The 23,929-nt window shown below is 42.3% G+C and overlaps 1 protein-coding gene across 2 annotated transcripts in view; it reads left to right on the top strand.

The window, feature by feature from the left end:
• The window catches only part of SNRPN (small nuclear ribonucleoprotein polypeptide N), a 149,014-nt gene that overhangs the window by 45,904 nt on the left and 79,181 nt on the right, over positions 1-23,929 (top strand). For both annotated transcript variants that reach the window (XM_030931116.1, XM_030931117.1), the window contains one exon: positions 16,581-16,654. The gene's annotated coding sequence lies outside the window, so the exon portion shown is untranslated. The remainder of the gene's footprint in view (positions 1-16,580; positions 16,655-23,929) is intronic.

Below are 23,929 nucleotides of genomic sequence, written 5' to 3'. Positions count from 1 at the left end.
CTTTTTGAAAATAAGTCAGCATACATAGCACATACTTAAGAACAAGAAATTCATGCTCTACCTCCTTATGAACTGAGTACCTAAAACAAGAGTTGAGAACTCTCTACCGTATACAGTTGGCCTGTTCTCCACCATTATTTCATATCATTTATTTATACCATATTGAATATTATATGAAATTGTGTATCTTCAGTTTACACCTCCCTTGCAGTCCTTTATTCATTTCATTGCTCAAATTGTTCCATTGTTGGCCACTGGAAGGTCTCTCAGTTGGCTTCTGTATCATTTTGAAATAACCACATTATTTTGGTTAGATTTTGCTTGTTTGGTGGTTCAATTATAAAGATGTTTCATATTTTCTTACTTTCAGGCACTACATGGTCCTCCAGGCCAATGGTGTTTATTTCGTGCCCAAGCCTAGTACCCATCATTTCTTCCATGGGTCCTAGTTTCTTTTATTGGAAAATGCCTTTGAAAACAAAGATACGGACCCAGGTATATTCACTGATAGTGGGTCATCTGTCGATTTGAGGAGTAGTCAGCTGACAAAACAATGAAACATACCTGTGTATACTAACCCACACATATACACATACCTGTAAATATTTCCTCACGTGTTCATATATAACTTGATTAAACATAAATTCCTACTAATGTCTCCAGCACCACATTAATATACTGAATATATTATAATATACTCAGTATAATATAATATACTGAATATATTATAATATACTCAGTATAATATAATATACTGAATATATTATAATATACTCAGTATAATATAATATACTGAATATATTATACTCAGTATAATATAATATAATATACTATAATATAATATAATATAATATACTGAATCAGTCTCCCCATTCCCACTATTTGGTTGTAACCCCCACTCTAACAGTGAGTGAGTTGGCCTTGTTAGCTTAATCACCAAGTTTTAGGCTACATGCATAGTGACTTCAGAATTGTTAATCCACACTCTCATGAAGAAGAACATTACCAACTAAAGTACAGTGCTCACAGACAACTCCTTTGACCTTTAGATGCAGAATCTTCACTTTGTATCCAAGTTACTTAGGTCAGTTCTTTCCCCCGCCTCTCAGCTTCCTTTAGTGGGGTTATATCATACATTTCTTATTCCTTTTTCTTATTTTCTCTGTATTCCTCCATGGGATCCCCCCACCTACAAATAATTTTTATATTTTGTTTTTTGTTTGTTTGTTTGTTTTTTGAGATGGAGTCTCACTCTGTCTCCCAGCCTGTAATGCAGTGGTGTGATCATGGCTCACTGCAACCTCTGACTCCCAGGTTCTAGCAATTCTCTTGCCTCAGCTTCCCAGGTGGCTGAGATTATAGGCATGCAACACCACACCCAGATAATTTTTTAGTTTTTTTTTTAGCAGAGACAGGGTTGCACTATGTTGGCCAAGCTGGTCTCAAACTCCTGACCTCAGGTAATCCACCCACCTCGGTCTCCCACCTGCTAGGATTACAGGCGTGAGCCACCATGCCTGACTTACAAATAATATTTTAAATTTCCATACATTTAGGTTCACTGTTTGTATTATAAAGTTACGCAGGGTTTCAAAAACAATATGATGTAGCCACCATGCAGGAAGGTTTTATTACCCTAAAGAAATTCCATCTACTTCACCTATTTCACTGTCCTTCTTGGAGAGTCCCTAGTTAACATGCATCTGTTTACTATCTCTATTGTTTTACCTTTCCCAGGGTGTCATATAAATGGAACTGCACAGTTTGTAGTCTTTTCAAACTGGCTTACTTAGCTTAAAAATGTGCCTTTAATTTTATAAAGTATATCTTACAGTGATTTGGATTTGTATTGCCGAAGGACTAATGATGTTGATCATCTTTTTATGTGCCCTTTGGGGATACATACATATTCTCTGAAGAAATGTCTATTTATACAGTTTACCCATTTTTAGTGGGGATATTTGTCTTTTACTTTTTGAGATGTGACAATCTTTTATATATTCTGAACAGTAGACCCTCATTACCTATATGACTAGCAAATATTTTGTCTTTTTTTTTTTTTTTTAGACAGTCTCGCTCTGTCGCCCAGGCTGGAGTGCAGTGGCACGATCTCGGCTCACTGCAACTTCCACCTCATGGGTTCACACCATTCTCCTGCCTCAGCCTCCCGAGTAGCTGGGACTACAGGCACCCAGCATCATGCCCGACTAATGTTTTGTATTTTTATTAGAGATGGGGTTTAGTAGAGATGGGGTTTAGTAGAGATGAGACTCAGTCTCAAAAAAATACAAAAATAAAAAATAAATAAAAATAAAATTATAAAAAAAGTGAAACTCCGTCTCAAAAAAAAAAAAAAGGCCGGGTGTGGTGGCTCATGCCTGTAATTCCAACACTTTGGGAAGCTAAGGCAGGCTGATCACACTGCACTCTAGCCTGGGCAACAGAGCAAAACTCCATCTCAAAAAAAAAAAAAAATTCCTCGTTGAATTGCCTTGGCAACTTTTGCAAATCCATAGACTATAAATGTCAGGGTGAATCTTTGGGCAGTCATTTATATTCCATTGACCTATATTGCTGTCCTTATGCCAGTACCACAATGTCCTCATTACTATCACTTTATATTGTTTTGAAATCCCATAATCTAACTTTGTTCTGCTTCTCATTATTAATGTGGCTCTTTTAGATCTCATGAATTTCCATATGAATTTTAGAATCAGCTTACAAATTACTCTCCCCTTTGCCCCGAAAAGCAACAGGGATTTCCATAGCACAACATCATCACTCTGCTGGACAGCAAGAGGGTGTGTCCGGGAACCACACCTAGTCTACAAAGCCATGGGACTACATACCACACTTCCAGGGACATTTACAAAATCAAGACTCTTCTTTTTATGGTCTGAAATCACAGAGTATATTCTCCATATCTCATTCCTACCTTCAATGAGGAAATGAGTTCCTGGGATCTGAAGACCTGGAGTGAGAGTTGCAGCTGACCTAGACCACATTTCTCACTTGTAAGATCAGAATAGCAAACATGTATGTACTAGTAATTTGGACATTTGCAATTCAAGAAATCTCACACCTCCCAGAGCATATTTCATTCACTCCATGAGAAAAAAACAAACTCACTTAAATCTTCATCTTCAGAAAAAAAAGAAAAGGCAGAGTGGCAGACCAAAAACAAGCCGTATGTCAGGCTGGAGTAGGAGTGACCAGTGTCAAAGTGGAAAATGAGGGCTGATGAGCTTTGGTTCTCAGGCTTCAGAGTAAAGATGGTAGATGCAAAACTATCTATCCACCATGGGTTTATACTGATAATTTGGCAGTAAGTGAAAGAATAGTGTAATCAGCTGATGTCAGAGTGCACCTTTTAACAAAGTTCAAGTACAGATGCATCTTAAAATTGACATTGTGAAAACAAAGTTTTCCAGAATCTAGTCATAATATGGCTGTCCTTGTCTGCACATGCAGGAACTTGATCTAAAAACCTTTGATTGACGTCTTCCGGTGATACGATCACCATCAAAACTTACAGAGGTGCTGTCAGTAGGTTGAATAGACAATCTCACAAATAGGAGTCTAGGACTCTGTCAAGAAATGTGATGTCACCAAAGTTCCTGGTTAGCAAAGATGATGATAATGTGGGGAAAATCATGGACAGAATGTGTTAGAAGGTGATTCCGAAGAGTTTGATCTGAGTGACAAGAATTTTAGGAATGTTGTTGTTAGTGTATTCTGCTTCTATTTTCCATCTTTGTCATCACAGAAGTGATGTAAGACTGATACCTACACTTATAGTAGTTGATTTTTCAGTAATAAAATTCTAAGTGATAAGATGTATTTGTGCAATAGTCTACGAATTTATTCCTTTATTGTGACACAAAATAATGATGCATTTTACAGTGACTCAAATAATAACTATTTCAATTCCTTAGAAAACACTGTATTAGAAAATGTGGCTTAGTGTTTAGTATAGATGTGCTATTAGTCTACAGGTTTTAAGTATTATTAGTTCATTCAATTCTCACAACATTTCAAGAGGTAGGCACTATTACCACTCCCAAGTTCCAGTTATGAATCTGAGCTAACGCCTCACAGGAAAGGAGCAGAACCACCTGAGCTGGACTTGGTCTGTCTCCAGAATCTTTGTTTACATCAACTATGTTAGAATATCTTTTCTTCTATATGATAAATACATCCTAAGTCTTGTTTCAGAAATCATTCTTTACACAATAATATGAAATTATTTTTCTCAATTGCAATCTAAATGCTACATAAAATTGTTTTTATATTCAGGTCAATGAACCATCTGGTGATCATTTTGTATGTAATGTGGGGTCAAAGGTCAGATTTTTATTTCCCCTCCCTCCACAGAAGGATATTCAATTTCCTACAGCATTGATAGAAAAATCAATTTTCCCCCCATTGAACTTTCTTAAATATGTATGTTTGGAGTTTTCCACCAGCCATGGTAGCTCACACCTGAAATCCCAGCAATTTAGGTGTCTGTGGTGTGAGGACTGCTTGAGCCCAGGAGTTTCAGAAAGGCCTAGGCAACATAGTGAAACACTGTCTCTACAGAAATAAAAATTTTAGGCTGGGTGTGGTAGCTCACACCTGTAATCCCAGCACTTTGGGAGGCCAAGGTGGGTGGATCACCTGAGGTCAGGTGTTCGAGACCAGCCTGGCCAACACACTGAAACCCCGTCTCTACCAAAAATACAAAAACTAGCTTGGCATGGTGGCGCATGCCTGTAGTCCTAGCTACTCAGGAGGCTGAGGCAGGAGAATCGCTTGAACCCAGGAAGCAGAGGTTGCAGTGAGCCGAGATCACACCACTGCACTCCAGCTTGGGCGATGGAGCGAGACTTTGTCTCGGAAAAAAAAAAAAAAAAATTGTAACAATAACGAGTGTTCAATACTCATTCTACTTGCTAACACTATGCAGCTTCAAATCTTGCCTTTTTTTTTTTTTTTTTTTTTTTTTTGAGACAGAGTCTCACTCTGTCACCCAGGCTGGAGTGCAGTGGCACAATCTTGGCTCACTGCAAGCTCCATCTCCCGGGTTCACGCCATTCTCCTGCCTCAGCCTCCCAAGTAGCTGGTACTACAGGTGCCCACCACCACGCCCGGCTAATTTTTTATATTTTTAGTAGAGACGGGGTTTCACCATATTAGTCAGGAGGTCTCGATCTCCTGACCTCGTGATTTGCCCGCCTCTGCCTCCCAAAGTGATGGGATTACAGGCATGAGTCACCGCGCTCAGCAGAAATATTGCCTTTTAATGAATTTGTTTTTAATTTGTCTTTCTGACTAATGTCTTTATCACGTGTACATTTTTTTCTTTTAGCCACATAAATATCATCTACAACCCAAAATACATTTCTCCTTTATTTAAAGCACAAATCAAGCAGACATTCAACAAATAGGCAATAAAAATCAGATTAAAGATACTGTAGGTCCAGGAGCCATGGCTCACACCTGTAATCCCAACACTTTGGGAAGCTTAGGCAGCAGATCACCTGAGGTCAGGAGTTTGAGACCACCCTGGCCAACATGGTGAAACCTCTTCTCTGCTAAAAATATAAAAATTAGCCGCGTGTGGTGGTGTGCACCTGTAATCCGAGCTACTCAGGAGGCTGAGGCAGGAGAATCGCTTGAGCCCAGGAGGCAGAGGTTGCAGTGAGCTGAGACTGCGCTACTGCACTCCAGCCTGGGCCACAGAGTGAGACTCTGTCTCAAAAAAAAAAGATGCTGTAGTAGGAAATGTGCATTATTCTATTGATGCATGAGCATACAACCTAAATTTAAATGATAATTGAAGGTTTTCTGGAAGAGGCAATTTATGATTGAATAGATGAAGAATAAGTAGCTGAAAACCATGTAAATTAGAGCTAATAAATACAAAAGATCATTAGTATTGAGGTAGAGAATGGGAGTGTAGAGAATGCAAAAAAAATTGAGACATCGCAAGGAGAGCAGCAATTTCAGTACATTTCAAGGAAGCCAGAAATAGATATACAAATTTCAGTACACTTGAAGGAAGCTAGAAATATATACCAGGGCTAGATTTTTAAGATATTTAATGTCGTGTCAATGTGTTGGTATTTTATAATCTTCTGTAGTTCCAGATATTAGCTAGGGTGTGCTTAGGAACACAGCTGTTGAAATTGTAAATGAGAATTTGGGTCTCATACATTTGAAGAAAAAATTATATGAGGCTTAGGTTCAGATTCTGTACAGACAAAGGAAAAGTATGGGTGGGGAAAATAGCCTGAGGTCCAGGAAAAATGGGCACAGAAAATTTTCGTATTTTCAGATAAAATCTACTCTTCGCGTTAGACCTCCCTATGAAAGATGCTGGTTCAATAATAAACTCTCCACCTGGAAAAGGACACTTAAGCTCCAAATCCAGGTTGCTTTCCTGCCTGGAAGTCACCTTATTTGTACTTCAGAAGCACGTGCTACACTAGCTTTAGGGAATGAGGAACCCTGTGCTGACAGTGCCATCTAGCATCAACAGAAACAGGAACCAATGGCAACCTTAGTAAGTACAGAAAAAAAGGCGGGGTCCAGGAACCAAGAATGACTGCTCGTTTGAGCAGGATTTTTACAATTTACTTAAAAACTTAAACATGATGCATAAATAATGGAACGTAGGCCGGGCGCGATGGCTGACGCCTGTAATCCCAGCACTTTGGGAGGCCCAGACGGGTGGCTCACCTGAGGTCAGGAGTTCAGGACCAGACTGGTCAACATGGTGAAACCTCATCTTTACAAAACACACACAGGGCCGGGCGCGGTGGCTCAAGCCTGTAATCCCAGCACTTTGGGAGGCCGAGACGGGCGGATCACAAGGTCAGGAGATAGAGACCATCCTGGCTAACATGGTGAAACCCCGTCTCTACTAAAAAATACAAAAAACTAGCCGGGCGAGGTGGCGCGCGCCTGTAGTCCCAGCTACTCACTAGGCTGAGGCAGGAGAATGGCGTAAACCCAAAAGGCGGAGCTTGCAGTGAGCTGAGATCTGGCCACTGCACTCCAGTTTGGGTGACAGAGCGAGACTCCGTCTCAAAAAACAAAACAAAACAAAACAAAACACACACAGACACACACACACAAACGCCGGGCGCACTGGCACGCGCCTGTAATCCCAGCTACTCGGGAGGCTGGGGCAGGAGAATCGCTTGAACCCGGGTGGAGGATGTTGTGGTGAACCAAGATCGGGCCACTGCCTGGGCGACAGAGCGAAACTCCGTCTAAAAAAAAAAAAAAAAAAAAAATGCAATCTAATAATGCCCATCAACGATACAGGGAAGCCTGGCCCATGCTCACTTTTCCAATCACCTGCTGTTAAGTAGTGCACGAGTTAAAGGACTATGTGAGTGCTAGTGGCTGATTCTTTCACTTACAAACATGGATAGACACGATTGTGTTAACATGAGCAAACACGTAAAATCTGATTGTAAAACTAGTTGACGCTGAACTGTGACACAGTAAATCCTTCAGTAACTGTGTGTTTCCATACATATGTTCGGTCCCACTATAGTTCACAAGATGAACGGCACTTCTTAGGTTAAAGCCTTGAAAAGTTATTCTTTAAAACGTTTTCCAATCTGATAAGAGAGATCCGGCGTATTCGCTCAAGTCTCCGTGGCGGGTCCGGGGCTCCTGAAGCCCGCGGGTCTCGCTGGTGCCACCATAGCTATTAGAGCCACCACCGCGGATACGCAGCCCGCAGGAAATGCGCCATCGTTCCGTGCGGCTGACAAACCCGCAGTGCGCTATGGGAAGGTCACCTGACAGTTGGGGAGAACGGCAGCCCGCAGGGGCCCATCTTCTGCGCGCCTGCACAGCGCAGGCGGAATTGGGAGGCCTCGTCCCCTCCCGGTTTCCGTTTCCGCGCGCCCCAAGGGTCCGTTCCGCTTATGGCGGCCGCCAGGAGTCTCCCTTCCGTCGCAAGCGTTAAAAATTTCCTCTCTAGGCTTCGTATAATTGTTCTGGTCTTGCACTTTATATTTGCATTAACCTTGGGTTTGCTTGTTGTTTTCCCGTGAAAGCTTTATTGTGGTATTTCTATAACATCCTCTCCTCTTGTTATATGAACATTGACCTGTAATTGTATATCCTTCCCTCTCAATATTAATAATTTTCTTTTTTGCGTTCTTTGAAAAAAAGAAATCCTTTTCAAAAATACTGAACTTGTCATTTTTAAGAAATCAGATACTACTTTAATCATTTATGTGCTGTCCTTAAGATTCTCTATATATTCTCTATTGTTTATCTTTTCCGGTAATATACCGTTAATATGAGAGGACTTGTGGAGGCTTCAAGGTCACACTTTCAAAACCCAGAGTTTTAGTATCTCATCATAGAATATTTGTAATTTAAGAAAAATTATACAAGGTTGAAAGAATTTTCACAAATGTATTTTTTAAATAGCTGCTAGTCCTCCAGAATGCATAAGGACAATATTACTTTTCAGCTAGTACTTTTTAAGTGATTATTTTCTGCCTCGTATGCTTTTGAAATTATGCATTTAGGCCTGGCGCGGTGGCTTAGGCCTGTAATCCTAGTACTTGGGGCGGCGGAGGCGGGCAGATTGGCTGAGCTCAGGGGTTCGAGACCAGCCTGGGCAACACAGTGAAATCCCGTCTCTACTAAAATACAAAATAAATTAGCCGGGCGTGAAGGTGTTCGCCTGTAGTCCCAGCTACTCGGGAGGCTGAGGCAGGAGAATTGCTTGAACCCTGGAGGCGAAGGTTGCAGTGAGCCCAGATCGTGCCACTGCACTCTATCCTGGAGGACAGAGCGAGATTCTGTCTCTACAAAAAAAAAAAAAAAAGAAAGAAAGAAAGAAATTATGCATTTAATTGAAGCCCAGAAAATATGTGTAATGTGTTCTATGAAATGAAACATTGTTTAGATGAGAAAATAAACGTAAAATGCATTTGCCTTTTCAAAGCAGCAATTAGTGGCGAAGTGTGAACACAAAACCAGTCTTTCTGCAGAGACCATGTCTGTCACCCGTGTGCTGGAATGAACAACATCACATATTTTTTTTGTTTGCATATGGCCTGAGGGTCAAATTCTGCCCAGTATGTTGGCTTTCTTTTTTAAATAAATATTTGTTGGAACACAGCTATGCTGTTCATTTTTGTATTGCTGATAGCTGCCTTAATGCTACAATGGCAGTAGTTGCAAAAGAAACAGAATGACCCACACAACCAAAATTATATACTCTCTAGCCTTCCTACCCCCCAGTGTTCTGTCTGGTGTTAGGGCAATTAAGTCTTTGGTATGTTAATTTGGGTGAGATTCACACTTGGGTGGAGGAGTGGGTGAACCTGTGAGTTAATCAGCAACTCCAAGAGGTCCATTTCCCAAGCATCTTTCCTTCCATAACTTCACGTTAATTTTGGTTTCCTTTTGTCTCCTCTGGCCATTATTTTTCTACTTCTGGGGTAGAGAAAAAAAGGAAAATGATGAGGTTGGATCCACTGTCTTGGACCTGTAATGACTCCTGGCAGAGAAAGGTTTTCCAACTTTTAGTTTTTGTTCTTGTGAACTCCCTGAGCGGCCACTGTCATCATGACCACAGGATGGCCTGAGAGATGGAGTAGAAGAGATTGGAGAAAAAGGCGACAGTGAGACCCTGTCTCAAAAAGAGGGAGATGGTGGTGGAGGGATGGGAGGAAAGGGGAATTCTTCACTCTGAGTTCCGTTTTCATTCCTTGGACTAGAAGACTTTTCCTGGAGCCCTCAGTCTGCACCACAGACTCACTTCCGGGTTTCTGCCTGTCTTAAGTTCAGGCCTAGGGATAAGTGAGAGGTAAAAGTTAAAATTCATCACCAATTTAGTAGTACTTCACAATCCAGTGTTATTCCTTCATTTCCCTGTTACTACTTAGTCCTCAAACAGCTCTTCCATACGTTTTATCCAAGTTTTATAGCTATATTCAGTAGGAGAGACAAGGCAGAATATGCTTTATCTTTCCTGAAAATGGAACCCTAATGGGAGCCTGATGAATCTTTTTAATTGAAGCCAAAATAAAAAAAAGAAATTAATATGTGCTCACAAATTCATATTTGTACTCATAAAATATGACATTCAACCCAAGTTATTCATTTTAATATTTATGTCTTTTGTGAGACAGAGTCTTGCTCTGTTGTCCAGGCTGGAGTGGAATGGCACAGTCTCGGCTCACTGCAACCTCTGTCTTCAGGGTTCAAGCGATTCTTGTGCCTCACTACGGGGTCTTACTACATTGCCCAGGCTGGTCTCGAACTTCTTGACTCAAGTGATCCTCCCGCCGTGGCCTCCCACAGTGCTGGGATTACAGGCATAAGCCACCACGCTGGCCCCAAAGAATTTTAATCTTCAAAAAAACAAAATCATATTTGCTGTCCCTGTGTGACATTTGAATAATGACAGTTGATGCCACTTTACATTTCACTTTTATAAACTAAAAAAATTGAGCCTCCACAGGGCAAGTTCTCTGCTCTGCCTGGAAGATAGGCAGGTGTTCAGAGCATAGAAAGATACTGCTGCCCCAGGTAATGCAGTCAAGAGGGAATTCAAGCATATAGAGGTGATTTTCATTGCCATCAAAAGAGTGTGGTTTAAAAAGTCAAAGTAAGGGCCGAGTGTAGTGGCTCATGCCTGTAATCTCAGCACTTTGGGAGGCCAAGGTGGGCGGATCATCTGAGGTCAGGCGTTCCAGACCAGCCTGGCCAACATGGTGAAACCCGTCTCTACTAAAAATACAAAAGAAAAAAAAAAAAACACAATTAGCTGGGCATGGTGGTGGGCGCCTGTAATCCCAGCTACTTGGGAGGCTGAGACAGGAGAATTGCTTGAACCTGGGAGGCAGAGGTTGCAGTGAGCCAAGATTGTACCACTGCACTCCAGTCTGCGCAACAAGAGCGAAACTCCATCTCGAAAGGGAGAGAGAGAGATCACAGTAAGGCACCCTAGCTGACTCAAACAAAAATTTAAAAAGTCATTGTGTTCCAGCATAGGCCTGATAATTTAAAAATCGAAGAACCGTGGAAATACTAACAATTACATAAAGCATATCTAGATTTTGAAGTCATTTCATGCCATATTCATGAGTTCTGGGTTTATTAACTATTCCTCTGCTTTATTTGGTGTATCAGTTTTAGGAATACTGTATGTATAATTGTCAAGTCTTTCGTCTGAAAGGTGCCAAAACAAAGCCTGGCTTTAGGATCAGATCCTGGGCAGGCAAAAGAGAGACAGAGGCAGAATAAGATAGCCTTCCTATCTGAAGTGGCCATGTGTTTTCCATTGACAGCCTTCTCCTCATCCACTGCTTATCTGAAGTGGCCATGTGTTTTCAATTGACAGCCTTCTCCTCATCCACTTCTTAGCTGAAGCGGCCATGTGTTTTCAATTGACAGCCTTCTCCTGGTCCACTTCTTATCTGAAGCGGCCGTGTGTTTTCAATTGACAGCCTTCTCCTCCTCCACTTCTTATCTGAAGCGGCCGTGTGTTTTCAATTGACAGCCTTCTCCTCCTCCACTTCTTATCTGAAGCGGCCATGTGTTTTCAATTGACAGCCTTCTCCTCCTCCACTTCCTCCTTCCCCTGATGCTCTCAGAGGTAGACTACAATTGACAGCCTTCTCCTCATCCACTTCCGCCTTCTCCTGATGCTCTCGGAGGTAGACTACGAAGGCCTTTCCCTAACCACATTCTAGCTGCCTCTTCATATCCTTAGTGCATCATTTCTCCAAGCTGTACGTGTCCTGGTAATTGGTTTTGAATTTTTATGTTCTTCTATGTGCAAATGATTAAATATTAAATACAAAAGTAGGTTCATTTGTTTTTTTTTTCCAGGCCCATAATCTCTAACTTTTGTTTTTGCTACAAAGCCTTTTAAAAAAAATTCAGTCACCCTAGATTCAGATTTTAACTAAAATTTATTTTTGAAGGTAAATGTCTTACATAAAGTTTGGCTAAAAGGGAAGAAAAAAAAATTACGTACAGTTTTTGTGGTCATCCTACTTGCAGTATTTTGGCAAGCATGATTTTTAATGATATTCAAAAATTTTGACAATGAATACTGTTATAGAGACTAAGAGTGCATGATTTCTTCCACTTTCATAGCACAGATGCTCCTCGACTTACAATGGGGTTATGTCCCCAGTAAACCCACCATAAATTGAAAATATTGTAAATTGGCCGAGTGCAGTGGCTCATGCCTGTCATTCCAGTACTTTGGTAGGCTGAGGCAGGCGGATCATGAGGTCAGGAGTTTGAGACCAGCCTGACCAACACAGTTAAACCCCATCTCTACTAAAAATACAAAAATTAGCTGGACATGGTGGTGGGCATCTGTAATCCTAGCTACTCAGGAGGCTGAGGGAGGAGAATCACTTGAACCCAGGAGGCAGATGTTGCAGTGAGCCAAGATCACGCCACTGCACTCCAGCCTGGGTGACAGAGCGAAACTCCACCTCAAAAATAAAAAATAAAAATAAATATATAAGCTGAAATGCATTTAATATACCTAATCTATTGAATATCATTGCTTGGCCCAGCCTTGAGCACTTAAATGTGCTCAAAACACTTTAGCCTATGGTTGGGCAAAATCATCAAACACAAAGTGTATTTTATAATAAAGTGTTGAATATCTCATGTAACTCATTGAATACTGAAAGTGAAAAACAATGGTTGTGTGAATTCTCAAAGTTCAGTTTCTACTGAACACTTATCACTTTCATACCATCATAAAGTTGAAAAATTGTAACTTGAACCATCTTAAGTTGAGTACCATCTGTACTGTGAAATTCCATCTTCTGGATAGTCAAGAAGGAAGCCAGGGAAATTTGAAATCAGAGGCTTTGCAGCCAACTAAGCAGAGAGGCCAAGCATATTCTTGGATGATCTGTGGTGGACTGTCTCTGCCAAGATGTGCTCCATTAGCATGCACAGCCCTATGCATACACAAAACCTCCCAGAAAGGCACCTTGGCCAGAGCCTCAGGCTCACCCTAATGCAGTGTAGAAAGGTCATCTGGCTGTCTGGGAGGATAGTAGCCCACAGGGGCTGAAGCTGGGCACACCCACTGGGTATAGATGGCTCAGGGTCAGTTTTATAATCCCTACCTCCTCAAAAAACACACTCCACTCTTGACCATTGCACTCCAACCTCTGTCCCTGCATCCTCTACCAGGCTGCACACCTACAGTTGCACTTTGGATAATAACAGGCATCATTGACAATATCTTACACTCTTATTTCAGATAAAGGCTTGAAAAACATATGTGCAATTATATCTGTGCTTCTTTGTGGATATATGTTTTATTATATTCACTATATGATTATAATAATATTAGTTACTACTAGTATTTATCAAGAGTGTAGGGCTGAAGCTGGGCTCAGTGGCTCATGCCTGTAATCCCAGCCCTTTGGGAGACTGAGGCAGGTGGATCACTTGAGGTCAGGAATTCAAGACCAGCCTGGCCAACATGGCGAAACCTGGTCTCTACTAAAAATACAAAAATTAGCCGGGCGTGGTGACTCATGCCTGTAGTCTCAGCTACTTGGGAGACTGAGGCACGAGAATCGCTTGAGCCTGGGAGGTGAAGGTTGCAGTGAGCTGAGATCGTGTCGTTGCACTCCAGCCAGGGCAACAGAGCACCACTCTGTCTAAAAAAAAAGAAGAAGAAGAAGAAAAAAGAATGTAGGCCTGGGCATGGTGGCTCACGCTTGTAATCCCAGCATTTTGGTAGGCCGAGGCAGCAAGATTGCTTGAGCTCAGGAGTTCAAGACCAGCCTGGGCAACATGGCAAAGCACCGCCTCTACAAAAAAAAAAAAGAAAAAAAAAAAGAAAAATTGTGTGTGTGTGTGTGTGTATATGTGTGTGTGTGTGTATATATGTGTGTATATGTATATATGTGTGTGTGTATGTGTGTATATATGTGTGTGTGTATATGTATATATGTGTGTGTATATATGTGTGTATGTGTGTGTATGTGTGTATATATGTGTGTATATGTATATTTGTATGTGTGTATGTGTGTATATATGTGTGTATATGTGTGTATGTGTGTGTATGTGTGTGTATGTGTATATATGTGTGTGTATGTGTGTATATATGTGTGTGTATATATGTGTGTGTATATGTATATATGTGTGTGTGTATATATGTGTGTATGTGTGTATATATGTGTGTATATGTATATTTGTGTGTGTATGTGTGTACATATGTGTGTGTGTATATGTGTGTGTGTGTGTGTATACATGTCAGGCATGGTGGCACATGCCTGTGGTCCCAGCTACTTTAGAGGCTGAGGTGGGAGGATCGCTTGAGCCCAGAAGGTTGAGGCTGCAGTGAGGCATGATGGATCCATTGCACTTTAGCTGGGGTGAAAGAGCGAGACCCTGTCTCAAAACACAAACAAACAAAAAGGGTGGAGTATATTCCTGGTATTGATCGTGTTTTTCATAGTTTAAGTAAGACTTGGTGTAAAGATATGCATTGTGTAGTACAAATGCACAGAGAGGAAAGGAGAGATTGGGTACAAATTCAGGAAGGCACGAAGTATTGATGTCATGACACTTAGCCCATCCTTGCTTTGCATAGAGCACGTTTCTCACCACTGTGCTGGTGTATACACTAGCATGATCTTCTTAAGCCTTGGATAATTTGGTGTGGTTGGCTTTCTTTTGGATTCTTTTAAATTTTGTTCTCTTAAAACTTTCTGTAGTGTTTCATATTCATAGGCCACAGTTACTTTCCATTTACTATTATACTTTTATGTATTTTTTTTCTTATGTTGGTATGAGAAACAATGTTGGAATAATCATGCCTAGACATAACTAAGCCAACGTCAAAATGTTTGTAGGGGAGACTCATAGTGTTGCCAGAAAAAGGGGCCCCAACCCAGACCCCGAAAGAGGGTTCTTGGATTTCCAGCAGGAAGGAAAACAAGGTGAGACACAGAGTGCACTGGAAAGAGAGAGTTTATTGAAAGCTACTCAACTATAGAGCACAGCATCCTCAGACAGCAGGAGGAGAAATGCCTTGTATTTAAGTTTTTCTTATGTAAGCGTCTTGTCTATGTAAAGACTAAACTAAACTGTGTCTACGTGCAGGTGGGTTGACAGCATGACAAAATTTACTATTCTGTTGATTTAAAGAAAATGGTCCTTGACATTTTATTAAGTACATCAAAGCCATAACTGTAAGTAATTTGAAAGCACATATTGTTACGGGTATTGGGACATCTGGATTTTGTGTTGTAGGAGTGTGTCCTTGCACCAGTAGCCTAGGTATTGTTAAGCTGTTTCCTCAATTATAAACATGACTGTGGGTTGTGACCAGCAAGGAATGTGCCTTAATCTCAAGATGGAGCTGAACTTAAAATGCCATTACTTTGACTCTAACTAGCTCCTGCTTCTCTAACAATAGGGTCAAAAGGTGTTCTTTAAAATCTTCCTAGACATTGCCAAATTGCATGATTATCTTTGGCTCATTTTTCTACATAGACTTGGAGACAGTTTTATGTTTATAAATATGTATCACCTCATTTATAAATTTGTTTGAATAATTTAACCATTTTGCTTTCATTGGCTGTTTTGCTACTCTCTATTTTCCTTGCCAGAGTCTTTGCCACATCTCTGCAACATTGTAGCATTTCCTTTCCCACACCTAAAACCAAAGAGGGACAGGCAAGCCAGTGGAGAGAGCAGAGGCTGATGAGAAGGAAGGATTTTCAAGGAAGGAATCTGAGGCCACGCTTGTGTGTGTGTGTGTGTGTGTGTGTGTGTGTGTGTGTGTGTGTGTGTCTGGGGTGTGAGTATTGTTATTAGAGTGTCGCCCACCTGTTGCATGGCCATATTTTTACTATCAGGATATAGAACACACTTACTACAACTGCATACAGATGAAATGAGTTTATTTTTCATATGCATTTCAAAATAATAGTGTGAACAGACCAGAACTCTTCTTCAAAGTTGAAGAATGTCCTCATGGATCCAGCATCCGAACCGTCTGGTTTCTGTTTCTGCATTCTCAGTGGATAGCCTCACTTCTCTTTCTCCAATTTTGGAGGATGTGTCAAAAATTCTCTTCTTATCCAAACATTAGTCAGGCTGCGGAACGTTCTCCTAACTCCATCCATGCACTTTCTTGTAAAATGTAGTTTTAGCAAGAACACTGCTATGTTAGTTTAGCAAGACTCCCACACCTTAGATAACTGATCACCTTCAATATCTTATCAGGTTCCTCATCCTCCACCATCCCTTAAGTGATCATCCCAGCTTGTCTTCAGCGAGAATCCTGTTAGATCAGTTTAGCCAGAATCCCTCTTGCCCCTGATGTTAATTCTTAGTAATTTTCCAACCACTAGTCCCCACCCTATTCCTTGGGTATAAATTGCCATGTGCCCATGCTGTACTTAGAGTTACTTAAAAAGTTGAGTCTAACTCTCTCCCACACTGCACGGCCCCATTACGGCAGTCCCTACATCTATTGCAGTGGTCCTGAATAAAGGTTTCCTTACTGTGCATTAACAAGTATCATTGAAAATTATTTTTTTCTTTAACAGATACTTTGACGAAGGCAATTGGGAGTCCCATCAAAACTCCACGCAGCTGGCAGCCACGTGGGGTACTTCTCCAGGTAAGGATTGTCCCTGTTTCACTTACATTCCTGTCAGTAAAATGGTAGGTTCAGTGTCAGGCTTTACCATTTTCTTCAGGAGATACCCATCTGATATTCAGTCACCCATCAGATGGGTTCAGCCATAGCACACATTAGCTGTGACATGACATCGTTTATGACAATGACTGTGAGCAGAGTTGCACACCTGAAAAGGGACTCCATTAAAATTAACATTCATTTTAGTGATTTCTCATATGCATTTATGATTTCCATTTTCCAAAACCCCTAATGTTACATTTCTTCTTCACATGTTAGATATGAACAAAGTAAGAATAACTGTAGCTGCATCCTCTTTACTTGGGACCCTACCCAAAGTGGCAGGAATGGGATGTAAAGTGACATAATCAGAGACTGTCAAACTGGCTTTTAATCATTAAGTATCATTGTCATCTCAAAGCAATTGGCATAGTTGCTGACCCCTTAAATGTCCTTTCTCCGTCTTATCGTTGCCTTTGTTCCCTGTATCATCTTCTGGTCCTGTAGCAATACATCCACAAGAGCACACACTGAGGTGTTTGTTTGTTTGTTTGTTTTGAGACAGAGTCTCACTCTGTTGCCAAGACTGGAGTGCAGTGGCATGATCTCAGCTCACCGCAAACTCTGCCTCTCGGGTTCAAGCAATTCTCCTGCCTCAGGCTCCCATGTAGCTGGGATTACAGGCGTGTGCCACCATGCCCGGTTAATGTTTGTATTTTTAGTAGACACAAGGTTTCACCATGTTGGCCAGGCTGTTCTTGAACTCCTGACCTCAGGTTATGCTCCCGCCTTGGCCTCCCAAAGTGCCGAGATTACCAGTGTGAGCCACCGCACCTGGCCTCACTGAGTCTTAATGCTGACTTGAACTTTGTCTCTGGGCATGAGCATCAGTCCATGTATTATAACAGGTCTGGGTTGGGTGTGGTGGCTCACACCTGTAATCCCAGCACTTTGGGAGGCCGAGGCAGGCTCACAGGTAAACAACTTAGACGAAGTTTTCACATTCTCCGAGATTTGTGTACATTGGAGAGTCAGAAAAATGTAACCTAGAATTAAACGATAGGTGGAATAGCTGCCTTTGGGGGCTGAGAGGACAGGCATCAGACCTGGGATAGACAAGGGAGGCCTCTTGTTCCTTGAAATGGTACCCCAGCCTATGAGGTCTGCATGCCAGGAAGCCGAATGAGTGAGGAGGTCCCTGGATGTTGCCAGGAGGGATAGGGTCTGGGAAAGAGGGAGGGTGGAGACAGGCAGAGAGGACCCCCCCAGGCTCGTGGATGGACTGACCCGAGGACTTAATATAAGTCATAGGACAGTAGATAAAGTAAGAGCCAAGCATAATGTAATCCCAACAATGTACAAAATATTAATCATTTTATTAGTTAATGTCAATGAACTGTACACTTAAAATGGTTAAAAAAGGTAAATTTTAGGTTACATATATTTTACCATAATATAAAATGAGAAATATATTAGAAATGACTTTTTTTTAATTGTTTTTTTGAGATGGAGTCTTGCTCTGTTGCCCAGGCTAGAATGCAGTGGCACAATCTCGACTCACTGCAACCTCCGCCTCTCGGGTTCAAGTCATTCTCCTGCCTCAGCCTCTCAAGTAGCTGGGATTACAGGCACCCGCCACCATGTCCAGCTAATTTTTGTATTTTTAGTAGAGACGGGTTTCACCGTCTTGCCCAGGCTGGTCTCAAACTCCCGACCTCGTGATCCACCTGCCTCGGGCTCCCAAAGTGCTGCAATTACAGGTGTGAGCCACCACACCTGGCCAGGAATGACTTTCAACTATATTTTCTTAACTATGTATTCCTACACAACATCAGTTTTGTAATAGTTTATTTTCGTTTTGTTTTGTAATTTTTTTCTTTTATTGTAAAGAAAGAAGTACATTGTTTCAGTGTGTAAGAATGCAAAAGTAATAATCAGACGTTTATCACACCTTAACAAAAAGGGACCTTATTTTCTTTTTTCTTTTCTTTTTTTATTTTTGAGATGGAGTCTCGCTCTGTGGCCCGGGCTGGAGTGCAGTGGCCGGATCTCAGCTCACTGCAAGCTCTGCCTCCCGGGTTTACGCCATTCTCCTGCCTCAGCCTCCTGAGTAGCTGGGACTACAGGCGCCCGCCACCTCGCCCGGCTAGCTTTTTGTATTTTTTAGTAGAGATGGGGTTTCACCGTGTTAGCCAGGATGGTCTCGAACTCCTGACCTTGTGATCCGCCCGTCTCGGCCTCCCAAAGTGCTGGGATTACAGGCTTGAGCCACCGCGCCCGGCCAGGTACCTTATTTTCTCAGATGTTGCTGCATTCAGTCCCTTTCTTGGTATGGTAAAAGCACCAATCAGCCAGGGAGGCGACTATAAATACAGAAGAGAAGTTTCCTACGAAGAGTCAACCATGTTACCCCACTTACTGACTTAATTATAATATATGGAACCTGGCACAATTAACCTTAGTTTCCTTGTATACACAAGAACAACAATGTACTGCAATCAATATAGGCAGATACAGGCTTTTAAAGTTCTGAGAAGCAGCAAGTAAGTTCATAATTTACTAAGATCCTTGACATTTTTCTGTTTCTGTGAAATTTTATGTGTCTATGAGAAGTTTCTTTTATTTTTTTTTTTTATTTTTTTTTCTTTTTTGAGGCGGAGTCTCGCTCTGTCGCCCAGGCTGGAGTGCAGTGGCCGGATCTCCGCTCACTGCAAGCTCCGCCTCCCGGGTTTACGCCATTCTCCCGCCTCAGCCTCCCGAGTAGCTGGGACTACAGGCGCCCGCCACCTCGCCCGGCTAGTTTTTGTATTTTTTAGTAGAGACGGGGTTTCACCGTGTTCGCCAGGATGGTCTCGATCTCCTGACCTCGTGATCCGCCTGTCTCGGCCTCCCAAAGTGCTGGGATTACAGGCTTGAGCCACCGCGCCCGGCCTTATTTGTTTTTTGAGACAGAGTCTTGCTCTGTCACCCAGGCTAGAGTACAGTGGCACAGTCTTGGCTCACTGCAACCTCAGCCTCTGGGGTTCAAGTGATTCTCCTGCCTCAGCCTCCTGAGTAGCTGGGAGTACAGGCGCCCGCCACCACGCCTGGATAATTTTTACATTTTTAATAGAGACAGGGTTTAACTATGCCAGGCTGATCTCGAACTCCTGACCTCGTGATCCACCCACCTCAGCTTTCCAAAGTGCTGGGATTACAGGTGTGAGCCACTGTGCCCGGCCGAGAAGTTTCTTATACTAGAAGAAAAAAGAAAAAAGAAAATTTGATTTATTTTAAAATACAATAGCAAGTAATATGAATTTGTGTGTGTGTGTGAGAGACGGTGTCTCATTCTATCACCTAGGCTGAGTTCAGTGGCATGTACTCGGCTCAATGCAAGCTCCGCCTCCCAGGTTCAGGCCATTCTCCTGTCTCAGCCTCCTGAGTAGCTGGGACTACAGGCACCACCACGCCCGGCTAATTTTTTTGTATTTTTGGTAGAGACGGGGTTTCACCGTATTAGCCAGGATAGTCTTGATCGCCTGACCTCGTGATCCACCCACCTCGGCCTCCCAAAGTGCTGGGATTACAGGTGTGAGCCACTGTGCCCGGCCCTAACATGAATTCTTTAGAGAGGTGAACCAGGGATGAGTTGTGGGTCAATCATGCAAAGACCCAGTCCTCTGGGCTTCATTTCCTCCATAGTGAAAGTGCATCCCTACATGTTCATGTTGTTGTTTCATAGGTAGTGCAGGCGATCAGAATAGTATATCCCCAGCCGGGCGTGGTGGCTCACATCTGTAATCTCAGCACTTTGGGAGGCCGAGGCGGGTGGATCACCTGAGGTCAGGAGTTTGAAACTAGCCTGGCCAACATGGTGAAACCCCGTCTCTACTGAAAATACAAAAATTAGCCAGGTGTGGTGGTGCATGCCTGTAGTCCCAGCTACTTGGGAGACTGAGGTAGGAGAATCACTTGAACCCGGGAGGCGGAGATTGCAGTGAGCTGACATTGCACCTCTGCACTCCAGCCTGGGCGAGATTGAGACTCCATTTCAAAAAAAAGAAAAAAAAAAAAAGGATATCCCCAACTGCAGTGCCCTCGCATACTGAGTGTTTTAAGCTGAAGGAGATTGAGAAAACCACAGAAGCAGGAAGGCCACTCTCTGACTTGCTCCCACTTTTCTCCCCTGAAATAAGTCATAAAAGAATTAACTGCCCTACCTGTCCTAAAAGTAGGTCATAATGAGACCCTTATTTTGAGGAGTTCTGCCCTATACCTGGATGCCAACAAAGATCTGAACAAACAGGTCTTGTGAATTTCTCCCCAGATAATTACTATTAGATGATACCCTTTTGTTCCCAAAGCTATTTCTTCAAAACTGTCCATAAAAATACACCTATCCAGCCGGGCACAGTGGCTCGCACCTGTAATCCCAGTACTTTGGGAGGCTGAGGTGGATGGATCATGAAGTCACGAGTTCAAGACCAGCCTGACCAACATGGTGAAACCCCGTCTCTACTAAAGATACAAAAAAACAATTAGCTGGGTGTGGTGGCACAAGCCTGCAATCGCAGCTACTCAGAAGGCTGAGGCAGGCGAATCCCTTGAACCTGGGAGGTGGAGGTTGCAGTGAACCTAGATCATGCCATTGCACTCCAGCCTGGGCAACAGAGTGAGACTCTGTCTCAAAACAAAACAAAACAAACAAACAAACAAAAAACACCTATCCCTTGGCCTTTGCATCTTGATTTCTGAAGACTCACAGGTCATGTAAAACTTGCATTAAGTAAACATATTATGTTTTCTCTTGTTAATCTGTCTTTTGTTATCAGGATCTCAGCCATGATGTATTTTGGGTTGTCAGGAATAATCACAACATGTGAAGAAATAGATAAAATGCCATTTTAAAAATTATTATCATTATTATTATTATTCTTTTGATACAGAGTCTCGTTCTGTCACCCAGGCTGCAGTGCAGTGGCACGATCTTGGCTCACTGCAACCTCCACCTCCTGGGTTCAAACACTTCTTGTGACTCAGCCTCCCCAGTAGCTGGGATTACAGGCATGCACCATCATGCTTGGCTAATGTTTGTATTTTTAGTAGAGATGGGGTCTTGCTATGTTGGCCAGGCTAGCCTGGGACTCCTGGCCTCAAGTGATCTGCCCGCCTTGGCCTCCTTAAATGCTGGGATTACAGGTGTGTAATGACATTTTTTTTTTTTTTTTTGAGACAGGGTCTTTGCTTTATTTACCAAAAACTATACAAGATTATGTGAACTTAAAATAATGTTTGGGTTAATTTCTATATTTCGAAGTTTTAGGAATACTTAGTTATATAAGCATGTACTTCCCTTTAAGTCAATTAAATCCTCTTTTAAGGAACTTTATAAATTAATTTGGTAGTATCATTGAGCCAAGTAGAGTCCGTCCTTCCTTCCTTCCTTCCTTCCTTCCTTCCTTCCTTCCTTCCTTCCTTCCTTCCTTCCTTCCTTCCTGTTTCTCTCTCTCTCCTTCCTTCCTTCCTTTCTTTTTCTTTCTTTCTTTCTTTCTTTTTTTTTTTTCTTTACGGATTCTTGCTCTGTTACCCAGGCTGGAGTGCAATACTGCAACGTCTACCTTCCTTCAAGTGATTCTCCTGCTTCAGCCTCCCAAGTAGATGGGATTATAGGCACCCATCACCACGCCCAGCTAATTTTTGTATTTTTAGTAGAGATGGGATTTCACCATGTTGATCAGGCTGGTTTCAAACTCCTGACCTCAGGTTATCCACTCGCCTCAGCCTCCCAAAGTGTTGGGATTACAGGCATGAGCCACCGTACCAGGCAAATGTCTTTTAAGATATTTTATTAGTTAATTTGGTAATACCATCAGAGGTAGAAAAATTTCACACAGAGAGACATACATAAACATACAGGCAAATATCAAAACAGATCTTCTAGCTATCATTCTAAAATCTTAGCCATGAATTAGAAACACATAGTAACACGAAGTCAGTGTTTTTTTTTTTTTTTTTTTTTTTTTTTTTGAGGCGGAGTCTCGCTCTGTCGCCCTGACTGGAGTACAGTGGCCAGATCTCAGCTCACTGCAAGCTCCGCCTCCCGGGTTCACGCCATTCTCCTGCCTCAGCCTCCCGAGTAGCTGGGACTACAGGCGCCCGCCACCTCGCCCGGCTAGTTTTTGTATTTTTAGTAGAGACGGGGTTTCACCGTGTTAGCCAGGATGGTCTCGATCTCCTGACCTCATGATCCGCCCATCTCGGCCTCCCAAAGTGCTGGGATTACAGGCTTGAGCCACCGCGCCCGGCCGAAGTCACTGTTTTATATGAAACAATTATCTCTCGTATTTTCTCCATTTCATATTTCTTCCCTATTGTCCCTGGTAAACAGGACAAATTAAGGCTACCTACTAAATATTAGGCCTAATGCTTTTTACCAGTATTCGTGGAGAAGGTTTTTAAGATCTTCATTTGCCTTGTGAAGCCCTTTGGAAGGCTGTGGGCTAAATTTTAAATGAGTCACTGCAAAGACATCTGACAGCTATCAGAATGTCGCCACCACCCGTCTGAGTGGATAAAAATATCCAGTCTATTTCCAAATTCATCTTTTTTTTCCTCTTCAGCCTTGGTACTTACTTTTGGAGGACTCTGAGTCCCTTGACAGCAGGGTGGACTAAAGTTTAAGAGAAGAAGTCTGACAGGGGAGGAAGAGAGAGAGATGGAGAAGGTAGGAGTTTGAAGGGATCATATCCAGGATTCAAGGGAGCGAATGGAAGATTGAAGGCGGCAAGAGTAGGAAGGAGGAACGGAAAGTGTGGGAAGGAAGAGGTCTTAAAGGAACCAGCGGGGGGAGATATTAAATTCCCCAAAGAGGCCAGTGAAATTCCAAATTATCCTTAGCAAAATCAGGCCAGGTGTGGAGGAGCACTTGAAGTCAGGAGTTTGAGAGCAGCCTGGTCAACATGGTGAAACCCCATCTCTACTAAAAATACAAAAATTAGTTGGGTGTGGTGGCACATGCCTGTAATCCCAGCTACTCAGGAGGCTGAGGCAGGAGAATCCCACCTTCCAGATGGGAGGTGGAAGCTGCAGGAAGCCGAGATAGCGCCACTGTACTCCAGCCTAGGCGACAGAATGAGACTCCATCTCAAAAATAAATAAATAAATATCCTTAACAAAATCATGCCAAAAAGAGGGAGGTAAGCAGAGTTGTGAAAGCATATAGCCAACAGAGGTTCAAGAAAAGGGTTTTTGTCAATTGATAAGTTTCATGGGAAG

Source organism: Rhinopithecus roxellana, chromosome 5, assembly GCF_007565055.1.
Source record: "Rhinopithecus roxellana isolate Shanxi Qingling chromosome 5, ASM756505v1, whole genome shotgun sequence".
Taxonomy (NCBI): Eukaryota; Metazoa; Chordata; class Mammalia; order Primates; family Cercopithecidae; genus Rhinopithecus; species Rhinopithecus roxellana.
The sequence above is the reverse complement of the archived record's forward strand: the minus strand, read 5'-3'. Positions and strand labels throughout refer to the sequence as shown.